Source organism: Amblyomma americanum, chromosome 10 (genome assembly GCF_052857255.1).
Source record: "Amblyomma americanum isolate KBUSLIRL-KWMA chromosome 10, ASM5285725v1, whole genome shotgun sequence".
In the NCBI taxonomy this organism is placed as follows: Eukaryota; Metazoa; Arthropoda; class Arachnida; order Ixodida; family Ixodidae; genus Amblyomma; species Amblyomma americanum.
This window is the reverse complement of record NC_135506.1, coordinates 58,187,573-58,202,607: the sequence shown is the minus strand read 5'-3', so window position 1 is coordinate 58,202,607 and position 15,035 is coordinate 58,187,573. Positions and strand designations below refer to the sequence as shown.

At 48.4% G+C, this 15,035-nt stretch overlaps 1 long non-coding RNA gene across 1 annotated transcript; it reads left to right on the top strand.

The window, feature by feature from the left end:
* The first annotated feature begins 9,380 nt into the window (after window positions 1-9,380).
* Window positions 9,381-11,184, top strand: LOC144107856 (uncharacterized). Its single transcript, XR_013309418.1, has 2 exons — window positions 9,381-9,620; window positions 9,720-11,184. It is a non-coding gene; the product is annotated as an uncharacterized LOC144107856 (long non-coding RNA).
* Window positions 11,185-15,035: the final 3,851 nt, after the last annotated feature.

Here is a 15,035-nt window from a genome sequence, read left to right as displayed (position 1 = left end):
GGCAGAGTCTGATCATCCGGTCGACATTGCCAACCATGCGACGGATTTCGCAATCGGTAGGGAGCATAAAAGCGCTAAACAAGCAGCCGAAACCGATGAAGAGCTTCGCTTGCAGCTCAACGGCGAGGGAAAGATGCCGAAAGAAGAAAATGATGAACCTTGGAAGCAGCCGCGCCGCAGAATGGCGAGCCGCTGGAAGTGAGTTCTCGCGGTGCAGAGAGCACAACGAACCATCATAGTCCATCTCTCAGACTGCGCTTCGGCCACGAGAACCTGCAAAAGTGACCTCAGGTGTAATCCGCTTCGATTTTTGGCAATATGTTATGGAATAGAAGGACTTGTCACAGCTAAACCGAGGCTTAACCAGGTGATGCCCAAGCTTTCGCCTCCCCCTTTCCATTAACCGAGCTGCGAGAAAGCATCAGCACCGCAACTTGCCGTGGGCGGTACCACCATTGTCTTCATCTGTTCACTTGTTTACACATTATTCTCCGAACCTTATTCCCCAGACAGGGATCTGGAAAATGCGAAGGCTGCTTAACGAGCTGCTGATTTGTTACCGACACACTCCTATCTCGACTGTAAATATGTAAAATAAACCTACTGTACAGTTTCCTTCTTATCGGAGTCCAACACCGTCCTTCGGAGCCGGGACCTGCGGTGCTGAAGGAGACAGACAACTCAATGGCCCCTTAGTCTCAAACTCTGGTGGTACCGGTGGGGTTGAAGCCCCATCTCCAACAGCCCTGTATACAACAGAAACCCGAGCCCGGCCCAGGCTCTTAACTTTAAGCCCGTGTCGTGTTCATGAATTGCTTATTATGCGTAGTAAATTTTCATTCACTTATTGCAAACTATAAAAGGCACTGATACAGAATGCCGTCGAAATTCCTTTCTTCTGGCTATAGGCGACAACCACACGGAATACCGGGTGTTTTTCAGTTTTTGTAGTGGGAGCTACACTAGGCTACCAGTCGAGCATTTCGCGGTACACGCGAGAGGAAAGTTGTGCGCATGCGCCGTTACCATGGTACATGGAGTAGGTCCGTTGTGCGCATGCGCCGTTACAATATCAAACGGGGAGGAGGAGTGGGTGCGCCGCGCGCTTTGTCACCTCTTTCTTCCGGAGTCCCTCCCTTATCCCTTCCCTTATGGCGCGGTTCATGTGTCCGCCGATATGTGAGACAGATACTGCGCCATTCCCAAAAACCAATTTAACCTTACGGCCGCGGTCCCCGGTGTCAGTCTCCACGGCAGGCGTCGCATGGATCACACCTACCGTTCCGCTGAACGCATCAAAGTGCACTGGCGTGATAAAGGAAGGACTGAGAGAAGAAACGAAGAGGTGCTGTAGTGGAGTGCTCCAGAATAATTTCGACCACCTGGTGATCTTTAAAGTGCACTGACATCGCACAGCGCACGGGCGCCTTAGCGTTTCGCCTCCATCAAAACGCAGCCGCCGCGGTCGGGTTCGAAAAGGGGTACTCCGGATCCTGGGTCGCAAGGATTGACCTTGTGTATCTGAGAGAAAGCGACCAGTCTACATACTGTGTGGGCAGCATTGAGACAACTACGTGTTACTTTACCGATCATCGGGCAGTGCTTATCTCTGTCAAAACAATTGAATAAATAAACAATGTGTCTCACCGAATACATCTTCAATGCTTGACATTTTAGTCACAACAACAAACTCGACAACATGCGTAACCAGCGGGGAACTACAGCTCTCGCTACGTATATCCTAGCATAGCTGAGCTAAGCCGCTGCCAACTTTTTTTCAATCTATAGAGATAAAAAAAAAAGAATTTGCTTTTGATCCTGCACTATTTTTTTTTTCCTCGCATCTAGAGCGTTTTCCCTACAAACTCGTCCCTTGGGGTAACAGTAGATTGCCGCAAGAATAACAAGGCAAACGAATCTGTTCACATCCCCTGCAGTGTCGAACCCTTTTTCCGCTGGAGTGAATAAACGTATCTTGCTGGATTAGTTATAACGGTTTACCAAGCCGCAGTGCGGGGGCAACAGATGAGAGCACGCTGCCTATAGCTAGCTCGCCTTTGAAGTAGTCATTTCTGATGGGCTTCATCACTTCTGTTCGCTCTCACAGAGGGTAACTGTATGAAAGGCTGCGCGCAGACAGGCGCAGCTGCCAGAAACTAATAGCATGTGTGCTCTCATCTCTCTCAGCTGCCTTTGTGAACCGCTTTCCGCTTTCTTCCCTTCATCTTCACTTCACTTATTCACCTTAAAGACCCCGTTCCGTATAGGGTATTACATAAGGGGTTCATCGTCGGCGTGTCGGGCGCGTTATCGCGTCCATCCATTGTGCGCCGTAGTTTGAGCTCCGTTCAACCCGTTTTTATTCAACACGAGCCACGTAGACAAGTTCTTGGCCCGCGTCTCCGTCGAAGCTGCCCAGCAGTGCGGAGCTGACTCTCTTCGACGGCACTCAGTTTGCACCTACGTGCTAGACTGCCTTCACCGAAGCGCCATGAAGATCACCTGATTGTTTTTTTGTTCCCCTTGCTGGCTGGCTGCTTTGTAGAAAGGTTTGAATGCCAATGTTCTGCCGGTGACTGCTCACCTAGCGAAACCCCAAGCTCTTTATATGCAGTGATGAGCAACACGGAGAAGAGCGCAGATTCAGAAGCAGCCCTGAATGCCGTCGCCGCAGGCAACAGCAACGACGGCAAGCGTGATGAACGTGGCACTGCAGATCAACGGCATCCGGCAGGCCTAACGTCCAACTACACCCCGCAGTTAGAGCCGAGTCACAACGCCGCCGCGCGAACCACGCACACCTGCCAGGCGAGGGGCGACGAGTGGTCATCACTGCTGTTCACTGCAGGGAAGCACTGCAGAGCCGGCATTCCTCTGCTGGTTCGCAGCCTGGACGCCGCCAGAACTGTTCGCGACCTCCAGCCCGGAGACGTGAGGCGAGATCTCGGCATCGCGGCCGGAGGGCCCCTTCACTACATGCGGCTCACCAGGAACGGCTTGCTCGTCGTGGGCGCTCGCACTGCGGAGGCGGCCGTCAGGCTCCAGCGCGTCCAGCAACTCGCCGGCGTGCCGGTGGAAGTGACGCTGCCGCTCTGGTACGGCCGCAACGCCGGCAAGATCCGTCGCGTGCCCGCCTGGCTGGACGGCGCCGCGATGCGCGAGAGCTTGTACCCGTCTGCGGGTGTCGTGTCGGCGCGGCGGCTGGTCGCGTACCGAGCGCAGCCGGACGGCAGCCACCACGACGTGCCCCAGACGAGCGTGGTGCTCGTGTTCCGGCCCGAGCTTCTGGCCGTGCCGGCCACCGTGACTCTGTGCGGCGACACGTACGCGGTCGAGCCGTACGCGCTCCCGCCGATTCAGTGCATGAACTGCCAGCGCTTCGGGCACGTGGCCAATCGCTGCTGGGCAGACACGCGCTGCAAGGTGTGCTCTGGTCCGCACGGGTACCGCAGCTGCGACGCACGTGACCGACCGCGGTGCGCAAACTGCGCGGGTCCGCACGCCGCCACGTTCGCTATGTGCCCGCACAGGAGAAGCCGCTACGCCCCGAGGACACAGCGAGACCCGACAGGGGCAACAATCGCATCGGGCGCCGCTGCACAAGCGATCACCGCTGGTCCAACGCGAACAAGTTCCGCTTCGCGGAGTTACGGGCGAGGAACAGCAAGCTCTCCGCAGTTCGCGGCAGACCAGTCGTCAGCATCACTAGTCCCTGCTGTGACCACTAGCCTCTTGGGGCAGTTTTAATTTCCATCAAATTTTTTGAGCATTATTGTAAGATAAATCCTAAATCTCTGCCTTCTCAATGAATTTTGTGAGGTGTTTTCTTTCGCACATCGAGTAGGTATATTTAGGTGTCGTAAGAATTCCCGAACTCACAGAGTTACTGGAGCTTTAGCAAATGTTTAGCGTTAACGAATTGAGAGCGATAGGAAAGGCCATGGTCGTTTAGGAGCTGGCGTTGTAGCCGGCAAAAAATCAGGTTGGAGCAAATTCCACCCGTTTCGCATCAGACACATGAACCTCCGAAGAAAAACTAAAAGGAGGATTATAGCCCTCTATTTTTAAAAATGTCTTACAATTGTCCCAAATTAAAATACGCCTCTAAGCAAATCTACAACACTAGCTGAAAATGAGTTCGAGTATGAAGAACAAATACCTGTAATAGGATGAAAAAAATTGGAATATGCCTTTTTATGGCTATCGGAAACACTATTTGTGTTGTCTGCTCTCACTTCGTCCTTGTCATTTAGCGATAGTGCTCTCTTTTTTAGCAAAAAGACTGCAGCCAATTGCAGACGACATAGTACAGCTGTATTACAAGCAAACAAAAGAGGGAAGCACCGGAAAGATGTACCCTCTAAGCACGAATGCGCCAATATGGGAGTAAAAAGAAGCTAAGCTGTCCCGTAGCTGTCCCTTTTGTAAAAGGGTGTGCATATTAGAGCGCAGCTTACCGCGTTTTTACTTCCTTCTGTTTGGACTGTAGCAGCAGGAGTGTTGGAAACCGCTCTTTATTTCCACGCACAGCCGAAGCATCACGAATGCCGTACATATAAGCGCAAAACTTACCGGACCAAATAAAAATTCATAGGAAAACAGTACCACACAAAAAACGGTTCTTTCCAGCTAACAAACCGGATTCGAACCCTGGACGACACAACCCTGTTTTCTGGTCATTTATGCCAAGCTTCGCAGCAGGACGGCGTTTTATGCAGAACAAAGTATTTTTCAAATTTTACATTTCGAGGCCTCAATCGGGAAGATTTCTGCGGGTTGCCTGGCAAGGGTGACAGTGGACGCACGGCCGTCGATATTCGTTCTGTGTTTGCTGAAAACAAAATTTCGAGCTAGTTTTTGGTCATTCCAGGCGTATAATGACCCAAGCTGTCACTTATAGTCACCAGTTTAGCCACTAAAAGCGCACACGATGGTTTCTGTGGCAATATCTGCGATGTCATAGCTTGCCATGTTGTAACATCTTAGGTTGGTCGAAACCCAGCGTCAATTTCCTGGTTTTTGCTCCTTTAAAATACTTTACTTGGTATTTTGACGATAAACAAGCTAATAATCTATACGCAATCTTCACGCAGCGTGAACCCACGTTAGCGACCCCCAGCCGGCCGTCGCCTATTTCCGTTTTCGTACTTTTTAAATATCTCTCTTATTCATGCCGCGAACATGTTTTTAAACAGACAAACGGGCAGCTCACGCGTCATTTCACGGAATTTTATTTTAGCCGAAAAGCTTAGTAAAATTTTTTTAGCGAAATTTATTGCCGCAGCTGGCATCAATAATAGGTGAAGGCGAAATGAAATATGTAGTACTGATTAAATGAATGGAAAAAAGGCTAGCTGATTTGATGAAGTCAGGCAGATGTTGGTCGGCGATTATCTGTTGGCTTGTTGTCGCTGAGCAGTGCAAACTTCCATAGGGGAAGAACCGGCGTTGGCCCCGCCCATTCACGTGCCGGATCCGTGTAGGCTTGAGAGTTGGGCAGTCCCACAGCAAGAGATGAATGTCGGCTTCAATGTCCTCGTCTTTACATATCGGACACCCTGACCGAGGAAGCAAATCTCGGTACTGGGGGCACTTCCGAGTGATGGCTTGTGTGAGGGCAACCCCGACCCGGATCCGGATCCTCCTAAGCGCAACCTCCTCTGCACGGGTAAGACCGCGGGGGAAGGTACTGCACACGGAGGGATGACAGCACGTGTGCGGCGCCGGAGGAGTTCCTTTCTTGATTAAAGGAGGGCAAAATTGTCCAAATGAAGGAGCCGAGGCAATGATGAGTCTGGCTGCGGGATGCGTGCCGCGAGCCGGTGGATGACCGGATATATCGTTGGACAGCGGCTAACACGTCGTAGCAACCGGACAACTTGAAGGGCGTCAGTGCGGATGACAACGCGGGCCGCAGGGAGCATAGTTGTGGCGGCCACGGAACAGAGTGCTTCTTGAACTGCAACGAGCTCAGCAGAAAAGGACGAAGGGGGTTCCGTGAGCTGAAACCAAGAGGTTTGATTCAGGGCAGGTAGCTGTTGTTGCTTTGCAGTCTTGTATGCTTGCGTCTACGTAGACAAAAATGGATCTTTCAGGCAGGCAAGCATCTTGTTCCTTAAATTTATGGCGAAGCAACGATGCCGAATTAGCAGATATTGGTCGGCGATTATATGTTGGCTTGTTGTCGCTGAGCAGCACAAACTTCCATGGGGGAATAACTGGTGTTGGCGGCTGAAGAATTGAGTGCGGCGTTGCATAAGTCCTCAGTGCATGCGTGGAGTGCGATAGACTAGCCTTAATAAAGACTGCGCGCAACACGGCGCTGCTGCACCAGCTCATCAATGGTATTGAGCTGCGCATTCTCTTGTAAAGCTATGACGGTGTGATGCGTGGAAGGCACGTAACGGTCCTCATAGCCTCTCGGTTCACGGCTTCAAGGCGATCCCAATATGCTCTTGTAAGATGTTGCAACTGGGCTTGATAAACAATACGTGGCTGCAGAACTGCCCTCACCAAGTGTCGTGCAACGAACGAGCCTGCGCCACCAGTTTTAGGAGCAATTCTTCTAATCAAACCCAAAGTCTGAATAGCATGCCTTTTTGCCTGAGAAAGCCATGCAGTCGCTGATTCTGATTGGTGAATCATTAAGCCAAGGATTTTTACACTCGGACTTTCCTGTAGTGGGGTTCCCGATAGACAAAGACGGATTGGACTTGCAGCAAGGTTAAGGCGTCCCCAGCGGATGGCGACTGACGTGTATGTTGTTTTATGCACGGATAACTGAAGTCCGATGGATGATGCGTAATTAGAGGTAACATCCAAGGCGGATTGAAGGGCAGCTTCCTGAGTACGGAGATCTTGGTGAGTACTCCACACCGTGATAGTAGAATTGCACACAGCAATCCGAAACTACTTAGAGACGTCGCGTGGATACCCGAAACGCCACGCGACCTCGCACTGCAACATTTCTTGCGGTGGCCCACACGAGAGCACAGTCAACGCCGTTCACCCTCGAAGGCGGAATCCTGTACAAGAACTCTTCGGTCGGTGGTGCCTCCATGCTTTTGGTTGCTCCGGAGAACCTTCGCAATCCCGTCGGGTCATCTTGGGTTCTCCCGTACACTGCACATGACTTCGTCAGCAGATCTACTGTCCCAACATGTACGATCACTAAACAATATGTCGCAAGCTGTCCCCAATGCCAACGTTTAAAGCCAAGCACAGCCCCTCCTGCAGGCCTTCTACAGCCGGTTAAGCCACCATCGGCGTCTTTAAAAAATAGCTGTGGTTCAACTACTGCTAAACCTGGTTAGAGAGCGAAAGCCGTGGTGTATTGGGCTTGGTGTCTGTGAAGTTGTGTGCGTTCCGCACACTGGATAGGCAGTGCGCCCACCCTGTCAGGTGGCAGTTAATGGTTGATCGCGAAAGGTTGGTCACCGAAAGAACGCTGCGGCCTATTGCTGCTGTGCCGCGTGACTGACAACGTTGCCAGCGCTAATGCATGCAGCGCACATCTCTCTCTCACCCCCTCCACGTACCTCAAAGCGCGATTGAGGCGTCCGCTGTCCCAGGGAGCCAGTTATGCGCCTTCCGTTCTAAAAATCATCGGAGTCTAGAACGTTGTCAACGCCGACGGCGTATAGCTTCAGAGCAGCGTTTCTGCTACAATGTCGTGAATGCTAACGCATGCAGCGCACATCTGCCACTACCGCCACATATGCGTTAAAGCGCGACTAAGGCGTCACCTGTCCCAGGGGGCCAGTTATGCGCATTTCCTTTGCTTTTGAAGAAAATTGCAGATTTTTAAAACTGGTTTTGAGGAAAGGAAATGGCGCAGTAACTGTCATATATTGGTGGACACCCGAACCGCGCAGTAATTAAGGGATAAACGTGGTTGGGCTGAAGGTCGTTCAAGATCATTCTCCGGCCTACGTGTCGACTGCTTTACCTAGCGTAGTGAAGCTTTTCGCTTCAAAAAGTTGGCGTCGACCTGCTTGGCCCCCTTCCCAAGTTTTCGGAAGGCCCCCGCTGGCTTCGTTTGGATGGAGATGAAACGCTAAGGCGCCAACGATATATGAGACAGATACTGCGCCATTTCCTTTCCCCCAAAACCAATTATATTATTAAGCACTGAATACCACTTATCATAATTTTTTAAAATTACATGCGGCTTACAGTTTTTATGGAGGAAAAACGCCAAGGCGCCCGTGTGCTGTGCGATGTCAGTGCACGTTAAAGAACACCAGGTGGTCGAAATTATTCCGGAGCACTCCACTACGGCACCCCTTTCTTCCGTCACTCCCTCCTTTATCCCTTCCCTTACGGCGCGGGTGTCCAATGATATATGAGACAGATACTGCGCCATTTCCTTTCCCCAAAAAACTTTTATTATTGACACTTTAAACGCGCCGTAAGGGAAGGGATAAAAAAAGGGAGGAATAGGGGCCGTAGTGGAGGTCTCCGGAATATTTAATTTCGACCACCTGGGGATCTTTAGCGTGTACTAACATAATACCCCTGTCACACGGGCACTTTCGATCCTCATTGAGTCAATGCTCATCGGACTCAATGCAGATCGACGGTTGTCACACGGCCACTTTCAAGCGCAATCGAGCTCGATCCTGCTTGATTCGATGCCGATTCCTCAAGAGTGCTTGAGGTTCCAAGCACAATCGAGAACTCTCGCTCTCATGAAGCTATAAAAATAAACACAAGTTAACAAAACCAAACCACAATTGTTGTTGTTGTGATCGATTAAAATGTAATACAGAACATTTTTCAGGTACTACGCCTGCTTATATGCAAACATTTGAAAGTAATCTCGACACCACGCTCCAAGCTTCGCCGTCAGTGTAAACAAAGATGGAGTCCTCCTGCTCGTCGGAGCGGAAAGTGTGGAGCGAGCGCGAGACAGCCGCTCTCATCGACTGCTGACAGTACCGCCTAAATGATTCGCGGCGCCAGAAGAGAAACGCCGCAGTCTATGCAGAAATCGCGGAAGCGTTGCGGGCCCTTGGGTTGCATCGCACAGCAGCAGAGGTACGCCACAAAAACCTGGCGCAGATACGCAATTACAATGTACAGATTTGGCTACAGATTTGGCTGCCGCTGCCCCCGACTGCACAGTGTTGCCGGACATCGCCATGTTATGGCTGTCGGCGGAACATTTGGCGCCACCTAACACACATGAGGGAAACTTCTCAATGAGCATTGAAAATGCCCGTGTAGCAACGGATGTTTCGAGCGTGCTCGAAAATCTCGATGCAGATCGAGCTCAATGAGGATCGAAAGTGCCCGTTTGCGTTTCGCCACCATCGAAACGCGGCCGCCACGCCATTGTGATTAGTTTTTGACAACCGGAAGGAAGTGACGTCATTGAGACAGACCGGAAGACACCCGGATCCGTGACCTGTAAAAACGCCGGCATTGTCGTATTTGGCGATAGCAGAAGCGTTTGCTGAGGGGTCCTGAGAGGTGTGCGCAAAAACTAACTTCACTCGCTTTGCGCGTCTCAGGAGGGTTGTGCCTTCTCGGAGTCGTCTTGCATGCGTGTCTCCGTCAGCCACCGTTCGACCATCGGCGAGGTGTTCAGAAAGGCAGAGCCCGTCTGCACCTCCGAGGTAAGACGGACGCTGACCGTGCAGAGCGAGCAGCAGTCTTGCTTTTACGTCAGACGCTAGCCCCGTGACGTTCGCTGACTGCTCTGGGTCTCCCGACAGTTGCAGAGGGACGCTTCAACCTGCCGTTCAGGACGGATTGTTTGAAGAGTGATCCAGTCTCTTGAGCGCCACTGTGCAAACTTGCAGTGAAAACATGGCGGCGATAACCATCGTAGCCACGACAGCCTGGGTCCGCGCGATGAGCTTGCCAACATCATCGACGCCTTGGCGGACTACCTGGAAAAGGTGATCCACTGGCGTGACTGCGACCTGGACTGGAGCGGCTGGTATTTTTACCAACGTAATGTGCCGCTCCAGAAGAACACCTTCGACTATGGCGTCTTCCTGTGTCAGTACGCCGAGTGCCTCACCCGGGATGCACCGATTTTGTTCGAGCAGAAGCACATGCCGTGCTTCCGTGGGTGTATTGTGTACGAGATTACACCGCAGGCTCCTTCCATGCTGAATTCTGCTTGTATCAACATGCATCGATTCTAGCGTACGTGCATTAAGTGTGTTTGCATGTTGGTAGTATGCATCCAGCTTGAGTGTATTTTTTTTAAATATGATTTGGTCTAATTTTTCTTATTGGCCGGTTCGCGCCATTGTTGATTGTTTGACATATCTACTGCCCCTGCTTATCCATTCTGTATAGGCTATGGCTAGAGTTCCGTCCAGACGGAACTCCAATTTGCCCTAGAGTTGTCCAGACGGAATGTAACCTAACCTAACCCATCGCAAACAAACCTAACCTAACCCAACCTACCCCAACCCAGCCTAACCTAATGTAACCCATCCCAAACAAGAACTCCAGTTTGAACTCCAATTCGCGCTAGAGTTCCGTCCAGACGGAATTTAACCTAACCTAAGCCAACCTAACTCAACCCAACATCACCACCACCACCACCACCACCACCACTGGACGGAACTGCAGCAGCAGCAAATGTTCCATCTGGACGGAACGGTAAACACTCCGTTCTGTATATTTCAGTGCGTGTGTAACCGCTCGCCGGGGCACTTGCGTTCGTGCTTGTTGGTTTTGCATGTCGATAGTGTGCAATTCGTTTTGATTACTGCCGATATTTGGATATGTATTGGGTGGTGATAGAAACTATTTGAAGACGGAAATGGGGGGGAGGCGAAGGCGGCATAGTTGAGGTCTCCGAAATAATTTCCACCACCTGGTGTTCAATTCGCGCTGACACTGCACACCATGCGAGTATTGTTCCATCGCCATAGTGAATATCTGGTTCTGTTTCTTGTAAATATTTTCTCGTTTGTTTCGTGATTACATTCGCTTTTTTTTTTGGCTTTTGGCAATTTGTAATGATCTCCTCGATGATGTGCGACTGCTCTACTCAGTGTTGAGTTCCACGCTTTGCATACGTTTTGTGTGTTGAGAGTGTGTATTTAACTTTATTCCGATTGGCTGTTAGATATGTTGTGCTGTGACTGACTGGTATTGTATGCTTCGCGATTTGAGACTTTGGCTTATTTATTCTATTAATAAAATTATATAATATTATTATTTTTATATTATTATTATTGATTTAATAGTAGTATTGTTTTAACAATATTACCTCTTACCTATCCTCTCACCTCCTTCATTTTATTTCTCAATTCTGCCTGCTATCCTTTATTTCCACAGCCCCAGCTCAGGTGCTTCAGGATCGATGGCAGATGCCAGGGCTAGCAAAAATCTTATCCTTCCTTTTTATTACTAATTTAATAAACCGCTACTACTACAACATACGTGGAAACTGCAGCCCTTGCGCCAGCGAAGGCAAGTGGTGTGTCATCTCTCCTGCTCCACTCTATTATCCTTCGTCATGGTGCTCCCCGTGTTATCACCGACGACCGTGGCCGGCAGGTTTACTGCTGACGCCATGGAAGAGCTACTTAGGCTGTGCAGCTCTAACTATACCGCCACTCCACGCCTTACCATCCACATAAAGTAGGTGAGTCCGAAGGAAGGAAGGACTCCTCGCTCCACTAATGTACCCCGGGTAGACCTACCACCCCTAGACCAATGGCCTTACAGAGCGCACAAACTGTACCCTCACATACATACTGACCAAGTATGCGGCATCGAAGCACCGTAACTGGGACGCCGTGCTACGATTCGTGGCCTTCGCATACAACACCGCGAAGCGCGAGGTCACCGGATAGTCTTCTGCCTGCTCTACGTTAGGATGCCGCGCGCGTTTCTGGACACCATCTTTCCCTTCTCGTTTCACAAAGTCATTTCCACGTACCAATTACGTCGCGCTGAAGAAGCTCGGCGACTGGCCCGCTTGCGCACTTGGTCTTCTCAACTCCGATTGAAAGACCGCTATGACATTGTGTTAGGTGACTTCAATATTAACTTTTTGGAGGACAAGCCTTTGAAGATCAGTTTAAATGAAATAATGTTGCCTACTCGTATATCATTACACACTGAGACATTAATTGATTTGTGTTTTACTAATTTCCCACCCGACAGCTGCATATCAGGTGTTTTTTCTTCTGGGATTAGTGATCACTTGCCTTTCTTCTCACTTTTTCCTGAGACGGCGAAATCGAATGCTCCGGTACGTGCGTGGAGAATTTATGATGAAAAGAACATGTCCAGATTTTGTCACTTGATGTCTTTAATTAATTGGGTAGATTTATATCGTGAAGATGACTCGTCCCGTGCCTATGATATATTTATTCAGAAACTGCTTGAATGTTACGACGCTGCGTTCCCAACCCAAACTATAAAAAAACACAGAAAGGCTAGAAAAGAGTGGATCAGGCGCGCTTTTGAAACAAATAAAGCAAAAGAATAAAATGTTCTCTCATTTTTTGGAAACACGTTGCCCGGATGATTTAATTAAGTTTAAAAAGTTTTGTAACAAATTAAATTCAGATGTAAAGAAGGCTAAATCTCTTTTCTATATTAATAAGTTCTCATCTATTTTGCCTAACCCCAAAGTAATTTGTCAAGGTATTAACGCCATCATAAAAAACAAGAAAAATGATCTTCCATCTGAGCTAAAAATCAATGGGGTGAATTATGCCGGTATGTCACTTGCAAATAAACTCAACGAACATTTTTCAGCTGCCGGAGCATACCAGCCTTCAGTTAGCTGCCATTTAACTCTGACTGTAGACACTTATTTGCCCTCCTGCAGCACTGATTCTATATTTCTGTCCCCCACTTCAGTGGATGAAGTTGTTTCTATCATTAATGCTTTTAGAAACACGTGCTCACCTGGAGACGACGAAGTAGCTGTTTTTCCTATCAAATGTGCAGTTTATATTATCGCTGGTCCCCTTACGCATATTTGTAATACAATGCTGCTCTCTGGTGTATTCCCTAGCAAATTAAAAGTTGCACGTGTTGCCGTGCTATTCAGAGGTGGCAACAAAAATGACCCGAACAATTATCGTCCCATTTCGGTATTGCCTCTTTTTTCAAAATTAGCCGAGCGTGTTCTCTTCAGGCGAATAAATAACTTCTTAAAAACTAAGCATCTAATCTGTTCCAAACAGTACGGTTTTCAGGCCGGTAAATCAACCCAATCAGCTCTGTTAGATATTAAAAACTGTATAATTAACAATTTTAAGAATAGGCTTTTTTCTGTTGGAATTTTTCTTGATTTGTGCAAAGCCTTCGATTCTGGGAAGCATTCAAAACTACTTCATAAATTAAGAGATTTATGGGATCTGTGGAGTTGCAAATGCACTTTTGGAGAGTTACCTAACTGCATGTATCCAGTACACTGAGATTCATGATGCAAAATCTACTTTTGGTACGATAAATGTCGGTGTCCCTGAGGGTTCAATTTTAGGACCACTTTTATTTATTTTATACATTAATGACCTTGTCAACATTCCATTAACTCCTAATATGATATATGCCGATGATACTGTCTTTTTTTCTGGTTCCAATCTTCAAGTATTTGTACAGCAATCTAATGCCTGGCTTAACGAGTTAGCGGTTTGGCTATCTGTTAATCAACTTCAGTTAAACGTCAGCAAAACAAAGTTTATGCTCTTTCATCCTAAAAACAAACCATTAGATCATCGCGTCAAACTAGCTTTTAATGACTTGAACATCGAGCAAGTTTATAGTTGCCGCTTTCTAGGTGTGTATTTTCGCAGTGATATGGGGTGGACAGATCATGTAAACTGCATTAGACTAAAAATGGCCAGGTCTATTTGCGTTATCTATCGTATTAGGCATCTACTTCCACTACAGGTTAGAAGACAATTATACTTTGCCCTTGTTCATTCCCATCTTGTATACTGCAACCCGGTGTGGGGAATTTGCAACAAAACCGATTGGTATAGATTGCTTTCTCTTCAGAAATGAGCTCTACGCTCATAATGTTCAAGCCCAGTTGTCGAAAATAATCTTTTCGAAACATTTCATGCTCACAATTTCTTTCATTCCTACAATTTGAGTTTGGCTGTTCACATTTTTTATAAAGTAAAGCATAATTTCAGGTCTCTCCAAAATGCTTATAATTCAAGAAATGTTATGTATGGTTTACGTGCGGTCGCCTTATCCACTGAAAGACCTAGAACAAACTATGGAAAGCAAACTATAGATAACCAAATTGTAACATTGTGTAATGCTTATCAGTCTCTAATAAAAATCGCCGTAGAAAGTCAGTGTATCTGGTTTTAAGAAAAAACAAGATTCTTTTTCCTGTATAAATTCAGCTAACTTTGTATATTTTGTCTTTTGCGTTGCTTCCTTTACTGCCGAGTGTGCGTATCGTGTTTTCTGCCAATTGCTGTTTATTATCTTTGCATCGCTTTTTTCAATGTTTGCTATTTCTATTGTATAACTTTTGTTCCTTGTTTTGAAAGTGTTTTTTTTTTGCCATGCGGCCACTGTTCGATGTTTTAATTAGGTGTGTATGCCTCGTCAGGAGGTTTGCCTCCTCTTCCTCCTTTGCCTCACCTCGAGGGCATATTGTATTATATGGCCAAATAAATAAACTACTGCGACTACTACTACGAGCGTCACGTTAGCGTCATAGGCCTCAGGCGATTTCGTTTGGCTCTGGACGCCATTGCGCAAGCGCAGTTTGTGCTATAAGTTTTTCGATTTTGTGGCCCTTTCGTCATTGTGATTCCACTGAGCCATGCAAACTACATCAGTTCCGAAGTTACCGCCAACGATCACCACTCCTGCAAGACCCAAGTAGCCCATGTGGCTCGTCTCAAGCGCTGCCACCGTCGGCCATTCTCACTGGCTCGAGGACGAGCTTTGTCTACCACGGGGGGGAAGTTGCCACGCGCCATCGCGTTGGAATAGAACGAAGAGCACGCGGGCATCGTGTGGAATGTGGACGAGGCTTGGCGGCCTGCTCCATTACCTCTAGACCGCCAAGCTTTCAT